At 44.9% G+C, this 21,498-nt stretch overlaps 1 protein-coding gene across 1 annotated transcript in view; it reads left to right on the forward strand.

Moving 5' to 3' along the window:
• Positions 1-6,429: 6,429 nt before the first annotated feature.
• The window catches only part of EMC9 (ER membrane protein complex subunit 9), a 53,540-nt gene continuing 38,471 nt past the window's right edge, over positions 6,430-21,498 (forward strand). Inside the window, exon 1 of the mRNA XM_086923751.1 lies at positions 6,430-6,552. The gene's annotated coding sequence lies outside the window, so the exon portion shown is untranslated. The remainder of the gene's footprint in view (positions 6,553-21,498) is intronic.

The following is a 21,498-nucleotide window of genomic DNA, read 5'->3' on the forward strand; positions in this document are numbered from 1 at the left end:
TGCTTGTAGTAAAGAAGAATGAATGCACGCTGGTGAAATGTACCGAGGCCAAGTGCGTCTGTGTGTTTTTTTTAAAGTTTATCGGCGTGCTATTTGACAGACACAGGCTGCACAATGGAATGCCCTTTGAGCACAGAGACCGGCCAAAAGTTAAAGTGTTCGTAATCACTTGGAAGTGCTACAGCGCAGCTCCAGAAATTATTTCTAATCATTACTCACCATTTCCCTGAAACCTTTAAACACTCAAAACATGCACCAGTGGGGCCCATAACACTGCACATTTACCCTGTTCACTTACACTTGGCCTCAAGGCTCCTGGTGAATCGCAATGGAGAAATGCTGTAACATTTGGTGGAGCGTCTAAAACCTATTTAATATTTACACTAAAAGTTCAAAACAGTTTACCATGGTTTCATATTAAACACTTTTATTCAGACACACCACCATAATGGCAATGGATCTGCTAGAACGAAAATTAGGCGTAGGAAGAAACAAAGACCAGCTTTTAATTCTTAATTTCTCTAATTTTTATTCACAGCAATCTTTTAGTATGTCTGACATTACGCATTTATTGATTCTTTATTCAGTAATTCTTAAACTTTATTTCAAAAACATGATCATTTTATTAAGAGCTCAGAAAAATCGCTTTATTATAGAATTCAGTCAAGTTTAGCAAAGAACAGATAGTTCCAAATTCAATCTCTCCTAACATCCCTGACTAACACCCTCATCTTATCCGAACAGTCCTGCAAAGCAAACAAATAAGAAAAAACATAAGAGTTCTTACATCCAGGAATCGGTCAGCAAACGGGCAGCATCTCCGATAGAAATGGAAAAAGCGACCCCAACCATACAAATTCAGGGGTTTTTATACTTTATTTCTCAACTTAATCTATCTAGAAAAGTAACTAACATCACCATCTTGTATTCTGATTGGACAAATTCGGGTAGATGTGCACTTCCTCACCATTACAGCATTTATTATTCACATGATTCAGCTAATATTATAAAAGTCTATTGTTTAGGCAGTCCGTGGCCTAGGCACATTGCATTTTAGCAACATTGCCCTTCTTTACTATGGCTTGGGTATATAGTCATTCATGCTTGGTACCCATCCTAGGTTCCGGGTGAGGCAACCTTGAACTTCTCCCTCAAGCACAGTCAGCTCACTTGCGCTGGCAGAAATCTTTGACGCGCCTGTGCAGACCAATACCCACTCGCAGTATCTCAGAGCGGCCATTTTCTCACTAGGCCTCACAGGCCACATTCGGAACTATCATAGAAACAAACAAAAATCCATGTTAATTATAGTAATGAAACCCATTCTGTTTACCTCCCCCCATGCTGATGTTTCCCATTAGTCGTTACCTAGCTATATGCCACACAAATGCGTTTTATACTTACATAATCGACCCTCTCTTTTCACAAAACATATACAAAAGCACATTTAAATAGCATTTTGTTTATATTGAAGCTATGCATTAGTCCACAACACAACAACAATACATATTAGCTAGTATTATTGCGACATATAAGCAGAATTAGTATTCCCCATGTACAATTTAAAAATAAAAAATAAAATAACGTGTGCATCTTACTCTATGGTTGATTATTTTCACAAAACATGCAATTAGTAAACATTATTGTTATGGGACATTGACTTCATGAGGGGTACACAAAATATTGTGTTTGCCACCTCGCTCCATCAGAAGTACGAACGAGTTGTAATTAAGGCTTTCTTTTCTTTTACAAGTCTGCCATCAGGTGAAATTTCAAAGTATTTCATACATTTTTGTTTCCTTCTCAAAGACTGACAGTACGAGTGAGGTGAAAGCAATATTAAAATAATCTTTGTGTGATGAGGCTGAAGTGCATACAGTTTTGAAGTGGAAACAACCTCTACTATGTGATCAAAACACTGCAGTGCCATCACAACGCAGATTTTACAACGCAAGTCGTTACCACGACCTGCACTGGAGTGCGCTCTAGACTAAGGAATAGTGTGATTTACTATTCCAACACCTTCCCTACTGTACGTAGGCTGGAGTTGGAATAATAAATCATACCATTCCTAAGTCCAGCACCCTACAGCGCAAGTCGTGGTAACGACTTGCGTTGTAAAAGCTGCGTTGTGTGGTAACGTCAAACATCCGTTTTGAAGCACCAAAGTGGAGTGCAGAAACAGTAATATTGGCATTACAGCAAAATCCTTTGCAGCAAAGTTTTCAAGATTAGTGTGGTTAACTCAGTATCACAACAGGCTTCATCTTATTCCAGCACTTGAGAGAGAGTTGCTCTTAAGCAAGTGTTGCAGATATAAAAAAAAAAAAATCAGACTGGAAGTCATAAAAGAGATGCCCCCATTTAACAGTATAAAAAGGCTATGGGGCAGACTTATGAGGCCGTTGCGCCTCTTTGCGCCGCAATTGCGTCACTTTATTTGACGCAACTGCGGCGCAAACAATGCGCCCTATTTACAACGTGACGCATCTAGGAGATGCGCCACGTTGTAAAGCACTGCGCCATGAGGAGGCGTTCCTGCACAGGGGGGGGCGTGCCTGCGCAGGAACGCCTCCTGAAAGTGGCTGAGTGAAATCTATGAGATTTCACTCAGTCACTTTCAGGGCAATGCTGCGTCAAAATCCTGCGCCTACTTGAAGCAGACGTAGGTCTTGACGCAGCATTGTGTAGATGGGGCACCCCCGAGCCTTGCTGGAGCTGCGTCGCGCTTGCGACGCAACTCCAGCAATGCGCCACATTTCCGGCACAGATGCGTCACGCATCTGTGCCGTTTTTTCACCATGGTGCGCCGCATTATAAATGCGGCGCACCATGGGTGGCGGAGCTGTGGCGGACTGTGGCGCACGTTAACTGGCGGATCCCTGGGGATGCGCCAGTTAACATAAATCTGCCCCTTAATATCTCATGAAAAGAAACGCAACTGAGAAAATTTGGAAAGTGGCAATGTGTATTTCAATAATGACCTGGAGAAAACTATTAAATGTGTTCTGAGCACACCTATTCTCCTCTTTGTTTTAAAAAAACAATTTGGTTAGGTTTTTTTGATCTGCGTGCTGCAACTAATGGAGTATACCCAATACTCTGTCTTAAACTAAAAAAGGTGGCTGGTCAACTGGCGTTGACACAGACTTAATTGCGCACAGCCTAATAAATATGTTGATCTAAACACTGTTTATTCCTTTCACAAAATCAATTTATTCATATTTCGTTCACTGTTGTTGTAAACATCAATATTATAACATTATTAACATTTCACATTATTCATAATGATTCACATGAATACATAGTTCAATGTGTAAACAAAAAGCAAACTATCAATGCAAAGTAGGTTAGATTGGCATTCGCCCAATGCATTTCGGGACGTTAGGAAAGTCCCTTCGTCAGGGGCACCACTGTAAAGTAAACATAATATACAGGCACATCAGTATATCGTAAAACATTTCAAAAGTACAAGAAAAAAGTCATAGAACATCATTACCTTACTACAAACAGAAAAAATACCTTCACCATCATCACCCATGTGGTGTTTGTGTTAAGAAAAAACATCAAAGAAATTTTTTACTCACACCAAAAGACCTATATTTCGAGAGGTTGCTGAGTAGCTGAAGTCAGTCAACGCAAAAAAAGCCTTTTTCTATAAACAAGAATTCAAACCAATAATTTAACACTCAATGTTATTCCCCGTTTATTAGGCTGTGCACAATTAAGTCTGTGTCAACGCCAGTTGACCAGCCACCTTTTTTAGCTGGAGAAAACTATGGCAAGTGAACTGTGAATCTAATTTTAACCAGGAAATAGAATTGAGTGGCAAACTTCAATTCAGAGAAGACAAAGAACTGAGGGAGTGGGCCCTGAACCGGGGGTTGACAAAGTAAGTCCCAAGACCAGAAAAAGTAGAACCGGGAGAGGACAAAGGACGTCCCAGGACCGGAAGGGGATAAAAGCTCCAAGAACCGGGAGAGGAGAAAGGATGTCCCAGGACAGGAGGGGGACAAAGGTCCCATAATCTGTACCGGGAGAGGACTGTCTCCCAGGAAAAAAACGTGAACAAAGGTTCCAAAAGGGGACAAAGGTCCCAGGAGAAACAAAAAGTGAACAAAGGTTCCAAAAGGAGACAAAGGTCCCAGGAAAAAAAGTGAACAAAGGTTCCAAAAGGAGACAAAGGTCCCAGAGAAAGGTAAAAGAAAACAAAAGTTCCAACCGGTCCAGAAGGGGACACTGTATGTCCCAAAATCGGCATAGGTAGAGGACAGAGTGTGTTCCTGGACCGAAAGAGTTCATGACCAAGATTTGTGATGGACAAGAGCTCCAGTACCACTACAAAGTTGTGACAAGGTGGTTCTCTGAACCGGATAAATGTTCCGCAATTTGAACCAGGTTGTATACCCCACAGTACTGAGACAGTTTGTCCACAAAAGAAATATAATTTAAAGGAAACTCTGAGGCTCTAATCACAACTAGAGGCCCACAACCAGAGGAAAAGAACCAGACCCAAGACACCTGGTCCAGAATTTCATCTAGGACAAGCGATATGGCTCTAATTTTTTTTTTCCTACGGGAAAATCCTTCCAGAGCTTTTGACCCATTGAGGCACTTGTGGAACTGTTTTATCTTCAACAATGAGTGGTAAGCCGCGACGGACAAACACTGATTGGAGAAAGTAAACTGTCTATTTCCGTTTTTGCTGGCCACAATGACGGATTGTAGAGAGTACTGGCTCTTCATGTTTTGTCAATCAAAGGGGAGAAGGTGGTCATCAAGATCTTCATAATCATTCTCATATTGATCCTGATTCTCTTTCTTCGTGATCTGGAAGTCCTTGAGGTCGCTGACCTCTTACGTGTTATATGTTTTCTTCTTCGTGTTTTTCCATGCTTTAACTCTTACTATGTGTTTGAGTCTTTCATTTTTGTTTTATTTGTAAAGGGAGAAGATATGGTCAGCTGTGAGGTTTACTGCTCCGCTGTGTAACTCAATAAATCTATCTTAATTACCTGAAGATGTGTCCTGCTGCTTACCTAATCTACTTACAACAGACTCCTGTTTGGTTTTTATAAGAACCCTCACTCACTAACACCAGTTAGTGGCATGCTTCATCATAGGGTTCCCACCCAAGACGCCCAGTGCATATGTGTGCTTCAATGCCTGTTTTACAGAGAGCGGGTTGTTGATATTTTGAAGAAAGCCATTTGACCCTGAGAGACAGCTGGGATCATGGCTGAAACATGTAGCCCTGAGATGTGGGAGACCATAAAAGTTGAATTTCACATCAAATGTTGTTTTTAACCTTCCCTATGATTCCAATATTACTTATCGCCTCAAATGATAGGGAGACCTTGAGGTAATTTTAATTAACCTGATCCCCTACAATATATTAACAACCCGCTCTGTTGCACAGTTCAGAACCAGGAAAGGTGTGATAATTTCTGGCTTCTTTGCTTGATCAAGTTTTGTGTTTGTAATGATTTACTTGAAAAATATCTGTCCAGGGTGTATGCTGTGCAAAATACTTTTGTACATGATTTAATAAACTAAAATGTTGCACCATTTATAATAACATCCTAATATATGGGACACATGACACCTTACTTGTCCTCAAGGTTCGCTAACTACATCGTCGTAAGTGTCGAAGTGGGTTGCTCCTAAATTAATCTTTAGAAACATAATTCTAATAATTGCCACTCAATTTTCTGACATAATATAATGACTAAAGTGGCACTCTACCATTACTTTTATCCTATTGTTACACACTAAACATTTTCATGACTCAGCGGGTGCACAGGCTCTTAGAGCCAAACCCGACCATTGTCTTGACGTGCTCTGGCTCGACTCCCCTCTTAATTTGTTGAAGAAAAAAAGAATAACATTAAGTGTAAAACCATTTTTTTCTCCAAAATAAATGTTATTCGTTTTCCAGGGGACAGAATGAACAATGCCCAAAGCAAACATTACATATACAGATCGATGTAGAAAGTACCATATATTTGAGAACTTCATCGAACTGGCCTGTCTTATATCTGGCCTAACTACTGAAATGGAAAAAACATTTTTAACAGATTCGAGTTGAACACTTTTTTAACAGACTGAAACCTAGATATTAGTTACCTACGGAAACACACCGAAGGATTTCCATATCACAGACTGAAAATCATTTCAGTTACATGATTAGGCGACTGTTGCTAGCAGAACTACAGCACAGTAGTTTATTTTTTTTTGTTCGGCAGCATGGCGCCCAGTTCTGGCACGTCAAAAAGTATCAGTTAGCATTCTAGATGTGGATTACAGCGCTGAGGCACGACCTGCAACTGATCGTAAGCAGTTGACGGAATCACTTTCCGGCGAGGAAGGGCCAATCATTGCTGAGGCAGCTGGGTTGCTTAATGTTTGGGGCGTGTCCTTTTCTTATTATCCAATTACAAGCTTTATGGGGTGGTACAGACAGCAAGTCCTTCGTCTTACTCGCTTAAACTGTCAGTTCCGACTAGACATCCATGCTTTCAATTTTTGGAGTGCCTTAGAGACGAAATCAAGGTTAGTTATACTGTATTTTTAACCCTCAGGATACAGCGCGTTATGTGGGAATTGGGTACTGCGGTAGAGGTGGAAGGCAATTGCAGATGGTGCATTAATATTCACTATGTGGTCTTTCTTATGGTTTCTTTCGTTATATTATTACCCCATATCTGCATGCACTGCCTCCTATGTGAGCTGTTTTTTTTTTCACCCCATCTATAGCATTCTCTCCCCATTGTTCTGTTCATTTACTTTTTCTAATGCATATTCCGAATGTTTTATCTCATGTATTTATTTGCGATTTTATAAAGCGCCTACTCGCTCCAGGGTCACTGGGACCCTTTACAACAGACCAACAGGGTCGGGGAGGCGGGGCGGCGCGGGGAATCGACCTCTGCCCCAGGGACATATGTCAGAGGCCGTCTGGTGGTGGGCCGTTTTATTCAGCTGTGCACAGGGTCGGATTGGGATCACAATTCGGCCCGGGCACTGACGAAAAAAGTGGCCCACTTCCAAGAGGCGTGGCCCATATTTAAGGGGCGTGGCCCACATTCAAGGGGCGTGCCCTTTCATGAAACATTCTTATGGTTTCTTTCGTTATATTATTACCCCATATCTGCATGCACTGCCTCCTATGTGAGCTGTTTTTTTTTTCACCCCATCTATAGCATTCTCTCCCCATTGTTCTGTTCATTTACTTTTTCTAATGCATATTCCGAATGTTTTATCTCATGTATTTATTTGCGATTTTATAAAGCGCCTACTCGCTCCAGGGTCACTGGGACCCTTTACAACAGACCAACAGGGTCGGGGAGGCGGGGCGGCGCGGGGAATCGACCTCTGCCCCAGGGACATATGTCAGAGGCCGTCTGGTGGTGGGCCGTTTTATTCAGCTGTGCACAGGGTCGGATTGGGATCACAATTCGGCCCGGGCACTGACGAAAAAAGTGGCCCACTTCCAAGAGGCGTGGCCCATATTTAAGGGGCGTGGCCCACATTCAAGGGGCGTGCCCTTTCATGAAACACTATTTGCACAGACAAGGAATGAAAGTGGGAGGATACTGTTCTTACACAGGACACAGGGCAAAGGTGCCAATGGCCTACATGCTGAGCAACTAAAAAAAATAGCAAGGCCCCTTTCTGTCACAAAATTATTCCAGCCCTCCAGCACAGGGGCATCTGAAAAGCAGCAAAGCCCCTGCTATTACTAACCTACTTAGCCCTCCCCAGACCTTCAGCTCAGGAGCACATGAACAGGTAAGGTCCCTGCAATTAGTAAATGAATCAGCCCTCCAGGCCTCGCGAAAATGTCCTGGCAGGGGAGCACAAAACACAGCTTTCTGGGTCATCCAAGGTAGCCAGGTAGCCAGGGGGGAGGCTGAGGTGAAGCTGGTGCAAGGGAAGTGCCTTCCCAGTGTGTTCTGGCAGTTTGAGTGTTTACCATTTACTGTAGTATTACCCTTGTACCTGTGTATGGTACCCTTTTGTAACTTGCACACGTCACTTTTCTCTGGTATCACACTGTATGCTACCTCTCACTTTTGTTTGCTTTAGATACTTGCACAAGTGCCACCATTGCCTACGTAACGTTTGTTCTTGTGCTGGAGTGTCTGCCATTTATTGCAGTATTATACCTCTACTTGTACTTTGTAGGCTTTTGTAACCTGCACACATATCACTTTTTCCTCCTGTAATGTACCGATTGCTACCTCATGTATTTTGGTTGCTCACTATTGTCACTTTTGATTCATGTAACTTAACGTTTGCTTTTGTAATTTGTCCACTTGTAATTTTTCTCCTCATGTATTATTGCTGTTCCATGTGTGAAGCGCTCTGACACCTTCGAGTAAAGTCCGCGCTATATAAAATCGCATAAATAAATAAAATTAAATAAATAAAATAAAAAAATTTCAAACATCACCTGGCCCCCACAGCACGACCCATTCTTCCTCGTCCACTATGCCCTGAATGTGAAGGGCTGTCGGCGAGGTGCTAAGACTAACACCGTTTCTGGGCTGCATGGGCCCCAGGGGGGCCGAGGTGAAAATGTCTCAAAGGCCTGAGAAACACCTGGCCCCCAGGGAGGCCGATTCTTGCAAACAATCACCCCTGTCTGTCTCCGTGCACTCTGTGGGCCGTTTTTTTTCCTTCTCCCCTTTCCTAGTCCACTCTCTGTGGACTGGGACAGGGGAGAAAAAAACGGCCCACAGAGGGCACTGAGGCACCGGCCCTTCGGCCCATTCCCGAATGCCCGCCTTGCCAATCCACCCCTGGCTGTGCATAAAACAACTGCACATGTCTGAGCCGATTTTGCTGCTAGCGCAGAACCCGAATGGCTGCTGCAGCCCTAGGTGAAAGTTAGCCAGAAAACGCCACAAAGTCAGTCACATTCATTCACATTGTCATTGTAAAAAGATAATGAGCAGAACAGGCACAGCATGTGGTGCACCCACTCCTGTCCCAAGAGGTCTGTCTTTTAAGCCGCACAATTATCGGATAGACAGGCTGCTGTCAGTCTCCTCCCATTCAGATTGGAAGTTTCATTTGACTGCTGTACTGTGGAACCCTGAAGAGCAGAGGAACGAGAAAAAACTGCAAGAACCCCAAAAGTCCAATAAAAACCCTTTATATTTTAAAAATATAAATAGAAACGGCTAAAAGAAGCCATCTTCTTTGACAATATTTCTGCAAAAAACCTAATTGATCCGCTATCCTAGAGTAAAAGGTTACAGGCAGAGAAGAGGTAGGAAAGGAGAAAGAGACAAAAGGAAATACTAAAAAGGAGGAGCGGCAAAAAGCCAAACGGAGGGGGATGAAATGGGAGAGAAGAGAGGCAAGAGAGGAACATTTTAATAATCTGATGGAGAAAGCAAAAGGAGTGTGGGAAGAGACTACGGAGAAGATGAAGCAAGGATAGATTGAGTGGAGAGAAGGGGAGAATGAGAGATTGGTATAGTGAGTGATTGAGGAGTGGGAAGCAAAAATGGAGAGAAAGGCGATGACAAAAGGAGAAAAAAAGTGAATGATGTACCCCCAAAAACTTTTAAACAACTTAATTTATATGAACAGAGATGGTAAAAACACGTTATTTGACAACATTGCTGTAAAAAACTTCATTCACCCTTTGTCCTGGGGTGAAAGGGCAGGGGCAATGGAGAACTAGAGAAAGTAGAAAGATATACAAAAGGAAATGAGAGACTGGGAGAGAGGCAGAGAAATTGATGGGGAGCGGGCCTATACAAGGGGAGAAAACCATTGAGGGAGTGAAGAAAGGAAAGAGGAGATATAAAAGAATTCCGGATAGACAGCTGGAGGGAGAGATAGGAGAGAATAAGTAGAAGATATAGGAAAGACTAAGTGAAGTAAAACTCCAAAAGAGAGACCGAAACTTAGTGGGGAATGGAGGTAGAAACCATGAAAGAGCTTAGGGACACAGGAGTGAAAAAGAGGTTTTTTTCTGGTTTAAGAGAAAGAAATGTGGAATGAGGGAAAGAGAGATTGGGATGAGGGAAACGGGGGGAAAATGAGAGACTAAGGGTAAGAGACACGAAAAAAGATTTTTAAAAAACCCATAAGAGACTGATAAGGGGGAGGATAAAATAGAGGGGGAGGATAAAATAGAGGGGAACAAGGGCAAGTCTGAGAGATTGAACAAGAGGACGAACAGTTGTATGACAGATGGAGAGACAGAGAAAATCCAATATATGCATTGGGTTAGAATGTGAGACAAGGTGAAATGATGGAGTAAAGAAAGGGATGAGTGCCAGAGTGAGTACAGAAAATATGTTTATATGTGTGAGTGAGCGAAAGCAAGGGCAGAGATAATAATATGAACAATTATATTAAGGGCTGGAGTTGAAGTTATTTTCTGTTTTGTGTCATGCAGATTCAGATCATGTCTCTTCTCACAGCATAAAAGATGTCAAGTACCAAGCTGTCCTACATCCCCAATGATGTGACCGGCAGAGAGGCTTCTGTGGAACCATCGAAGACTTGAATGTGTACAGTCATTGATGCATTAGGTTTAGCAGGAAGTTTTTTGGGCCACCTAAGGGTGGGCAGAAGCCTCAGCTTGACCAGGAAAGCCAGTGACCCGCTGCGTCCTCGCCTGGTTGCCCCTGACTGCTGCCGTCCTTCCTTTCCTCTGCCTGCTTTTCCTCTCTTTTGTGCCATCTGTTTCTTCCTTTGCCACCGTCACTGATCTATGCCCCTTATTTTTGCCCTTTCCTCTGCCGCCAGTGCCCTGTGCCCTACCCCCCTTGCCCCCCACCCGCTCCCCTCAGCTCGCACTTCCCGCTGCTGACTCCCTGCATCCCGCCCCCTGCTGCCCCATTCGCCACCCCGCTCCCGCCTCCCAGCTGCTCCTCCCTCCCATAGCCCTTCATATGGAGGCCACTCAGCGACCGTGCCGAAGGCGTGCCAAAGGCAAGCCCGCCTGCGCCCGTCCGCGCCTGGACCGCGCCCAGCACCAGAACCCCTGTACCCCGAAGCCGCCACAAAAACAGACTGCACTACGACTCCAGCACCCTCCACGCACTCAACCCCGGACGAGACCACTCCTGCTACCAGGCCACCCCGAAGCGCACCCAAGGGCCCTTCACCTGCCGGATCTGCAGCTTCACCAGCATTCGGCCCGCCAAACCATCAACTAGAGAACCGCGATGCATCCTCCTCAAAACCCGCTCCGCTCGCAAGCCTGCCGTCGAACTCTGGGACCTCCTAGACTCAACCTCCCCCAACGTCGCCTTCCTGACGGAGACCTGGCTGAACACCACCTCGGCACCAGACATCTCCATAACCGTCTCCAGAACGCTACAAGATCTGCCGCAGAAACCGCACCAACGGAGTGGGAGGGGGAATTGCCATCATCCACAAGGGCACTCAGAATCTCGACCAACACAGACGACACCCTCACCACCGCCGGGCACATGCGCTTGCAGATCCACACCAACCCCAACACTACTCTCAGAGGAACACTCGTCTACAGACCACCCGGACCCGACCACCGTTCAGCGACTCAATCGCCGACCTAATCAGCACCCACGCCCTCGCCTCCACGGACTACATCCTCCCCGGGGACCTGAACTTCCACCTCAAGAACAACAACGCGCCACACCACCACCCTGATCGACAACCTCTGACTCAAACAGCTCGTAACGACACTCACCCACGCCGCTGGACACACACTGGACCCCATCTTCTCCGCAAGTCCCCACGTCTCCTTCAACCACACCACCGAACCCCACTGGACAGGCCACAGATGCGTCCACTTCACCTTCAGGAAACACACCACCGCACCCAACAGATGCCACTCCGCTGCTGGGGCAAGGTCACCGAGGACCAACTGACCCCCACCCTCACCTTGGGAACACGCGCCAACCCCACCGACCCCGACACCGCAGCCATCAACCTCCAACAGTGGATCAACGACTGCACCGACACCCTCGCTCCACTCAAGACCTCCGCCACTGTGGTGGGGTTGGGGTAGGAGAAATGGACCGTAGACTGGATCTATGTAGGTATGGCTTTATATTGATAAAGGACTTCTTTTTCTTGGTTGACAGTCTTTCCCTAGAGTAAGCAGCAGGATCTGTGGTGGCGCTGCTTACAGAGGTGGTCCTTCTTCTTAGGGGTCTTTTCTGTCAAGGTTCTATAACAAGGTCAGGAGCTCTTGATGTTGCCGGGTGTTCCCTCCGGGGTATGAGCCACAGCGCAAATGGAAACAAACAAAAACAGAAGGGTATATTCAGATCTCAGTCTGAAATATTGTTTGTCAGGGAGCCCAGGGAGTGAGGGAAATCACCGGTGCTATTGGCCGTCAGACTGCCTCAAGTGCACTTTGTGATGGGGTAGTGTAGGAGGGGGAGGGGAAAGAGTAGAGGTGTAAGGAACAAGGGAAGGGTGCCTCAGAAATATATATACACGGACCCTTAACTCCTCTCGGACCCGCCCCGCCTCCCGACCCAGTTCGACCCCCTTTGTTGTACCTGGGAGAGCCACACTCCTCTGTGAGTGTGGCTGGGCGACTCATAGGAACGTTGGCCTCCAGGCGTATCCTCTCCTTCTCCGACTCTCGTTCTTTGCACAGCTTCGCGTCCTTCTTCCTCCGGTGTCATTCTCAGTTCCTCCTCTCTCGATTCCTCCTCGGTGTCATCACACGCCGAGTCCCGGACTTCCTCTCTTTTGACCAATCGACAGGCTGCAATGTCATGCCAGGGAGGTTCCTCTAACTCCGTGCACGCCCCCTTAAAGGAATATTCCTTGTCTTCTTCTGATTGATGTCGATTGGAGAGAGGGGAGAGGTGAGGCGTCGGCAACCCACCAGTTTGTAGAGGGAGCCTTATATTTGTTTACCGAGTGCTCCCGTTTACAGCCACCAATCGCACCAACAAGAAAGCCGCATGGTTCACCGAAGACCTCCGAACCTCCAAGCGCACCTGTCGGAAGCTGGAGAAGAGCTGGCTCCGCGAGCGAATACCAGACAGCTACACAGCTCACAAGAACTCCACCCGCAGACACCACCAACTCATCAGGACTGCCTTCAAGGACCGCTTTCAAGGACCGCCTAGACAACAACGCACACAACAGCAAAGAGCTCTTCAACATCGTGAAAGAACTCTCCAACCCCATCTCCAACATCAACGACATTCCACCATCACAAGACCGGTGCAATTCACTGGCCACCTTCTTTCACCCCAAGATCACCAACATCCACGATGGTTCAAAACCGCCACCCCCACATCCACCGCAGAGACCACCACTCCTGCGACCACCACCCGCACCAGTCGCCTGACCGCCTGGTCCAACGTCGGCAACGAAGACCCCATCAAGACTATGAATTCCATCCACTCCGGATCCCCATCTGACTCGTGCCCTCACCACGTTTTCAACAAAGTCAGCACAGTCATCGCACCCCATCTCCGGAAAACAATCAACATCTCCTTCGAGACAGCAACCTTCCCAGAGAGCTGGAAACACACAGAGATTAACGCCCTACTGAAGAAACCCAAGGCGGACCCCAATAACCTCAAGAACCTCCGGCCCATCTCCCTGCTCCCTTTCCTGGCTAAAGTCAGGGAGAAGATCGTCAACAGACAGCTGACCAGCTACCTTGATGACGACAACATCCTGGACCCATCCCAGTCCAGCTTCCGCAGCAACCATAGCACCGAGACCGAACTCATCGCCGCCACCGACGACATCAGGATCCTTCGGTCCAGAAGGATGAGGGCGGCTGTATCTCCTTTGTCCATATGAGCAGCCTTCGACACGGTCTGCCACCGCACCCTAACAGCACGCCTCCATGACGCTGGAATCCAAGAGAAGGCCCTGGCTTGGACCACATCCTTCTTCTCCGGCAGAACCCAGAGCGTCCGCTTCCCACCCTTCCGCTCCAAAACCACAGAGATCTGTGGCGTTCCACAAGGATCATCCCTCAGCCCGACGCTGTTCAATATCTACATGGCACCACTCGCCCACGTCGCACGACAACATAGCCTCAACATCATTTCCTGCGCCGACGACACCCAGCTGATCATATCCCTCACTGAAGACCCCGCACCACCAAAGCCAACCTCCACAGAGGATGAAGGCCGTCGCCGAATGGATGAAGGACAGCAGGCTGAAGTTGAATTCTGACAAGACGGAGGTCCTCATCCTCGGCTCCACCCCCTCAGCCTGGGACGACTCCTGGTGGCCAACATTGCTAGGAACAGCCCCAGAACCCACCGACCATGCACGCAACCTGGGGGTCATTCTCGACTCCGCCCTCTCCATGACCAAGCAGGTCAACGCCGTCTCCGCTTCCTGCTTCAACACCCTCCGAATGCTCCGCAGGATCTTCAAATGGATTCTCTCTGACACGAGAAAAACCATCACCCAGGCCCTCTTCACCAGCAGGCTGGACTACGGGAACACCCTCTACGCAGGAACAACAACCAAGCTCCTGAGACGGCTGCAACGCATCTAGAACACCTCGGCGCGACTGATCCTCGACATCCCCAGACGCAGCCACATCACACCCCACCTGAGAGGCCTGCATTGGCTCCCCGTCAACAAGGGGATCATCTTCAAACTCCGCATCCACGCACACAAAGCCCTACACAATGCCGGACCAGCATACCTCAACGACCGACTCAGCTTCTACACCCCCACCCGCAGCCTCCGCTCTGCCAATCTCGCCACAGTTCCACACGTCCGGAAAACCACCGCCGGCTGCAGATCCTTTTCCTACCTCGCCGCCAAGACCTGGAACACCCTCCCTACCAGCCTACGACCGACCCATGACCTGCTGGCCTTCAGAAGACTTCTCAAGACCTGGCTTTTCGATCAATAGCAGCCCCCCCTCCAGCGCCTTGAGACCCTCACGTGTATGTAGCGCACTTTACAAATGAACTGATTGATTGATTGATTGATTGAGTGACCTGAAGCAAGCAAGACTATTGGGACATAAAATGGAGTAGGATTTTTGATGGTCTGAAGCTGAGCAGGAACCTCAGGGCCCTAAGGTGAGCAGGGTTGTGGAGCTTTGATTATTAGTGCCCCTGAGAAGGAACCTCCACACCTGATCAGGACAGGGAGCCAGAATAAAATGACAGTAAAAATGAGACCTGGGCACCACATGGTGATCAGGAGCCGATAGGGCAAGCAGGAGCCTTTAAGACCTGAAAGTGAGCACAAACCTCGGGTAGCTAAGGGTGAAGTCCGGGGCCTAAATGAAGCAATGCCTCAAAAGCAGCTGTTGACCCCCAATGCCCGATTACAGCATTGAGGGTAAGTGGGAGCTTCAGAGAGATCTGGCATTATGTTCTTAGGAACAGTAGATCAGAAAGGGAACTACATAGAAATATACCCTTTGCAGTACCTCATGGTGAACACTGTTTTCAGGGAACTGAGGGTATCCTTAAGCTACTCGGGAAGAATGATCAAGAGCTACTGGACCTAAGAGTATACTGCACAATTGGGTGCCCAGAGGATGAGCTGGAATCCAAATAAACCCAAGAGTGAGCTGGAACCTACAGATCAATAAGTATGATCTGGATCACAACCAATACAGAACCAGCCGATCAGCAACTGGCAAATAAAAGGGGAAGACAGCCGTTCTTATCAGCAGAGGCAGTGCACGAAACGAATTACTTGGATAACGGTCAAAGTAAAACAACCTCAACGCATCAAGAGAACAGGAATAGCCAACGGTTTGTAACATTATAAGCAGATCAAGCTAACAGATGAGATGCCAACTAACGATCCTCATTTTAACCAACATTCCTCTCAAAGAGGAGTATTTTGTGATCCCTTTTAAACATGATCAGGCATTCGAATGTGTGAAGAGCAGGATGGGGGGATTTCACATGATCTTGATGCACCGCCAGAGAATGCATGTGTCTTAGTTTCTCAACCAGGTTCGAGCGGGAGGAGTGTGGAAGGTTTTAGAAGTAATACATGTACACTTTTTTTCCTTTTAATCAAACAATTTAATTTGCATTTCTTAATAGCATTATAAAGCATTAGGCATTGCATTCTTACTCTAAAGATACATGCAGTCTTGATTTGGGCTTTTGCTTCGAGTAGGAGCCTTTGCAGAGTCACTCTGGAGATGAAGAAAGATGTGGTTCAATATCGTGAGGCATGTCCGAAAGGGACAGCTGCCTGGAGCACTATTTTTAGGGGCATGAGTAGCAAATTCAGATAGTCCATTTTGGAGAGAGACAACATCTGTATGCAGTTTTGAAGTCTTACTCAAGAATGACCTGTTTAATGCCCCGGGCCGGTTTTAGCCGGTGACACACTTTTTTGGCTATGGCAGAGAATGGTCTATGAAGGGCCAGACGATTGTCAAGTATCAATCTCAGTGATTTAGCATTCACAGCATTGGCCTGATTGCATTTCAATGGAGATAACGATTCCTACCACTCTTGAATAGGGATGATATATATTTTTTGGTGAGATTAGTGAAAATCGTTTTTTCTTAGACTTCAGATATCTCTGGGTATCATCCTGAAATAAATGGTAAAGAATTGCAGATTTTTTAAAAACCTCACTAAGTGGTTCGTGATAGGGAAGGATCAAGTTCTTTGTTTTAGTTTGGGTATGCTCGAGATAATTCTCCGTATTTTCACCATTTGCACCCTGGGGATGGAATGTACTATCAATGCTTATCCATTCCTTTAGGATGTTAATCGGAGAGTGGTTGGCTGACTTTATCAAAGCAACTACGAGATCGAGGAAGTGGAGAGAATCATCCATTTGCAGAAGGGCCATTCCTTGTCTGAATGCAGATTGCAAATGGTCAAGTAGCTTATGTTAGTTGCTTTGTTGTGAGATATGAACAGATAGGTGTGCAGCTACACAGCTTTAGAACTACTTTCGTAAAAAGATAAGTACTGAAAGCGGGCAGAAGCTGTTCAGGTCATTGGTGTCAGCATTCAGCTTTTTCAGGATGGGGAAGACCTGAACAATTTTCAGACCCTCAGAGTACACCTCTTGCTTCAGTGAGGAATTATGTGTAAAAATGAACGAGAGAGACCCCTTAACAAACCAGGGGAATAGGGTACTAATAAACAGTGAAATAACAGGGTATCCCTTGGCGAGGAACAACTTAAATGTAAGCCCATATATTTGTACCAATACCTAACACATATAATGCATAGACAACGAGGTTTGTTTTAAGAAAAGGTTTTCACATTTTTTTTAAACGGGATAATTTAATCGACATTACAATAAATTGGTTAAAAACGCCGCAGAACAAATTATAATTTCATTAAAAACATCAGTAATATATATCACAATTATGTGTATCTAAAAAATTTTTTTTATAAATCCACTACAAAACACATTAATTTCCAAACACCGACTGGTTATCGTGCTTGTCAACTAAGGACAACAAAAAGACAATGAGAGAGACAGACATAGACACTATTGTTTGTCATCAAGGTTGCACATCAGACAACGACCAATATTAAACTAAATCTTGGACTTGCTAGAAAAGTCCTGTCTACAGGAATAAGTTTGGTCTCGTGATTGTGCTGGTATAGGCGTCGACGCGTTTCGATGGTTCAGTAGATATATACCATCTTTTTCAAGACTGTGTGATGTGTCTCTAGTAATAAATGGCACTGGCTGGTTACCACTTAAATAATATCATGCACATAAACACACTTGAATCAGTCATATGCATAAAATCATATTAATATACACTTACGTTTTAAGTGCTAAAACTCTAGAATGGGAGAAATGATCTTCCTCATTACAAAGATGTGGTGATTAATGGAATCTTTTATATATCACTTTTCCATCCATTGGGCAAATAGCTGTTCATAGATATTATACATAAGAGAGAGGTCTATAGTGGTTATCGAGTATTCAAATACGTCGTTATATCAGGTGCACATTGTTTATTCATCAAAAACACGCTATTCCATTATCAATTCGTTGTTTTATCATAAGTACTGAAACAATCAAGTACCTATATATGGGCTTCATATGCCGTATTTATAAATTGCCACTACCCCCTTCCCACGTTTATGGGGATCACATTGGGCACCACCCGTTCAAGGGAGTCAAAATGATAGAGCATTATTTCACCTTGCACACTTAACTTCACATCTAATTCAGGATGTAAAAGGTTCATTTTATATTTAATGGCAAGAGACCTGTTTAGGTCATATAGACATAATCTAAATGTAGATCTCTCCGCAGATAGGAGGAGAATATAAACGAGCAATTAATATGCTGATGTGCCGGCTATCAATAAGCAAGAATAGACGTTTAAGGTAACGGCTCACTGAAATAACCCAAATACAGAGCAAGTAGTGACAGCCAAACAAATAAATACGAGTCACAATTTCAAATATTTTTTGTTACAGTCTTAATATATAATAGATGCCGATACTCACAAAAGTCAAAGGGACGAAAACGAATGAACAAGAGTAACATGAAATAAGGTAAACGGGTCTCTTTCCATTAAATATAAAATGAGCCTTTTACATCCTGAATTAGATGTGAAGTTAAGTGTGCAAGGTGAAATAATGCTCTATCATTTTGACTCCCTTGAACGGGTGGTGCCCAATGTGATCCCCATAAACGTGGGAAAGGGGGTAGTGGCAATTTATAAATACGGCATATGAAGCCCATATATAGGTACTTGATTGTTTCAGTACTTATGATAAAACAAGGAATTGATAATGGAATAGCATGCTTTTTGATGAATAAACAATGTCCACCTGATAGAACGACTTATTTGAATACTCGGTAATCACTATAGACCTCTCTCTCATGTAGAATATCTATGAACAGCTATTTGCCCAATGGATGGAAAAGTGATATATAAAAGATTTTAAGTCCATTAATCACCACATCTTTGTAATGAGAGAGATCATTTCTCCCATTCTAGAGTTTTAGCACTTAAAACGTAAGTGTATATTAATATGATTTCATGCATATGACTGATTCAAGTGTGTTTATCTGCAGGATATTATTTAAATGGTAACCATCCAGTGCCATTTATTACGAGAGACACATCATACAGTCTTGAAAAAGATGGTATATATCTACTGAACCACCGAAACGCGTCGACGCCTATACCAGCACAATCACGAGACCAAACTTATTCCTGTAGACAGGACTTTTCTAGCAAGTCCAGGATTTAGTTTAATATTGGTCGTTGTCTGATGTGCAACCTTGATGACAAACAATAGTGTCTGTCTGTCTCTCTCATTGTCTTTTTGTTGTCCTTAGTTGACAAGCACGATACCAGTCGGTGTTTGGAAATTAATGTGTTTTGTAGTTGATTTATAAAAAATGTTTTTTAGATACACATAATTGTGATATATATTGCTGATGTTTTTAATGAAATTATAATTTGTTCTGCGGCGTTTTTAACCAATTTATAATGTCGATGAAATTCTCCCGTTTAAAAAAAAAAAAAATGTGAAAACCTTTCCTTAAAACAAACCTTGTTGTCTATGCATTATATGTGTTGGGTATTGGTACAAATATATGGGTTTACATTTAAGTTGTTCCTCGCCAAGGGATACCCTGTTATTTCACTCTTCAGTAAGGAATTAACCAGGGGGGTCCAGTATGGTAGCAGCAGCTTATCCATCTCCTTACACAGGGAGCTATGCGGGGCTAGCTTTAAGTGGGTTGGGTCCTGCTGGTGCTCAGCACCGGCAGTTAAAAAAAAAAAAGCAGTCTCTGAGACTGGTCGCTATCGGGCTCACCATTTTTGCCTTCACCCTCAGAGTGGAAAAAAAAAAGTCCGCTCGGCAGCAGTACGGCCCTTCACTGGCTGTTGCTGTAACGTCACAAAGGCTCGTTAAAGGTATTTCAGAATTCAATATTATATATAACAAACTCATTGTTACTTACTTATCTTATGCAAGTAACAACCATTGACCAATCCAATAATCCTTGCTCGTTTTAGGTGTAATGTCACTTGTTGTATTGTATCTGGATGCTATAACAGGAAGAGATAGCAGAATACTTGTCCGGGAGCATGCTATGCTAAGCACAGATTTTAGCTTATGTTTTTAAGCCATGCCCTTAATTTCATAGGCCACGCCCCTTTCAAAGATCCCACCTCCTCCCCAGTTGTTTTCATCCAACGTAAAGCCCTGGACTTATGCAATGCATCAGTGAATGATTGGCAGCTTTAAACTTGGTAATAGATTTAAGTAACTGATACAGAGACTGTGACAGATTCATTGGATCATGTGTTTCAGTGTGCAATTATCCTGGTTGGTGGAACCTGTCAGAAGTGTATGTTGAACTGACTTTACTTTCTTTGCGGATATGATTGCAAAGTTTGCCACATGTTGTGCCTGGAGAGGAGACCATGTTGGTGGAAAAATGGAGTTCAAATATTTAATGACATCGAAAAGAAGCTTTGGATGATTTTTCGTAGCATCAAGTATAGATTTAATTTGGGTAGATTTAGTTGAAAGTTGTTTGATTTTGTATTCTTTTCCAGAATTCCTAGAAACAGGAAAGCTAGAGGATGTTTGTCCCTAGTTTTTCTCAAGCTGTCTCAGATTTTTTCCTGTGCGTTGCCAGTGCCAGTCAGATTCCGACCTGCTTGAGGTCTCTGGCTGTTTGGGGAATGTCTAGGCATCTCTTGTGGTCACTCACTTTAATGGCACCCATCTCTTGGCAACAATGCAGATTCTGCACTGTAACAATTTAAGTAGAGTTGGGCTTCTGCCAGGTCCTAGGGCCTCTCCATGGCTCTCCCAACCAATTTCTGCCATTCGCCTCTTCCGTGGCAATGGTAGGGGTTACCAGCCATGTTCATTTCCGGAAAATGGTGACACCTTTTTATGTATGTCAGACCTTCACCATGCTTACCATTCTTTGCTCTGCTTCACCCTTAAGAAGAGGAGAAACTCCACCTCCTGGGCCAGAAAAGAGTATTGTCATCTTACATTGATCATACCAGAGAGTTACGAGTGGACGATAAACCCTTTGTTGGGTGATTGGAGCAAAGAAAGGAAAGGCCATGCAGAAATGGACCGTCTAATGATGGATTGTGCTTAACATTCAAATCTGCTGTGCATTGGCATGGAGAAGTGGAGAAGTGTGGCTCACTGGTTAGAGCAGGCAGACCCTGAAGCAGAAGTCAGACCCGGGACCAGGGTTCAATTCCCGACGCGGCAGGGTCTTCAGCTCAAATGTCCATGGACTCGATAATTCTCGCTTCGGTGCCTGACCTAATCATGGGTTCACACTCTGCAACTCTGGGCATTAAGCTTGCTTAATCTCCACAACGGCCCCCCCGCGGCGGGATGCCTGGCTTTCACCTTGGGGATGCCCTGTAGGGGCTATCTCACAGGAAAAAACCAGGACGGGTTCCCAAGGCAAGCGCAGAGATACCCCTTCGGGGGTCGATTCTGGCGCTATATAAGAAATATAATAATAAGCTCCCCCCTGCGGGCGTGCACATTTATTCCACCAGAGCCAAAGCTGTGT

This window comes from Lissotriton vulgaris, chromosome 5 (assembly GCF_964263255.1).
Source record: "Lissotriton vulgaris chromosome 5, aLisVul1.2, whole genome shotgun sequence".
NCBI classification, from domain to species: domain Eukaryota; kingdom Metazoa; phylum Chordata; class Amphibia; order Caudata; family Salamandridae; genus Lissotriton; species Lissotriton vulgaris.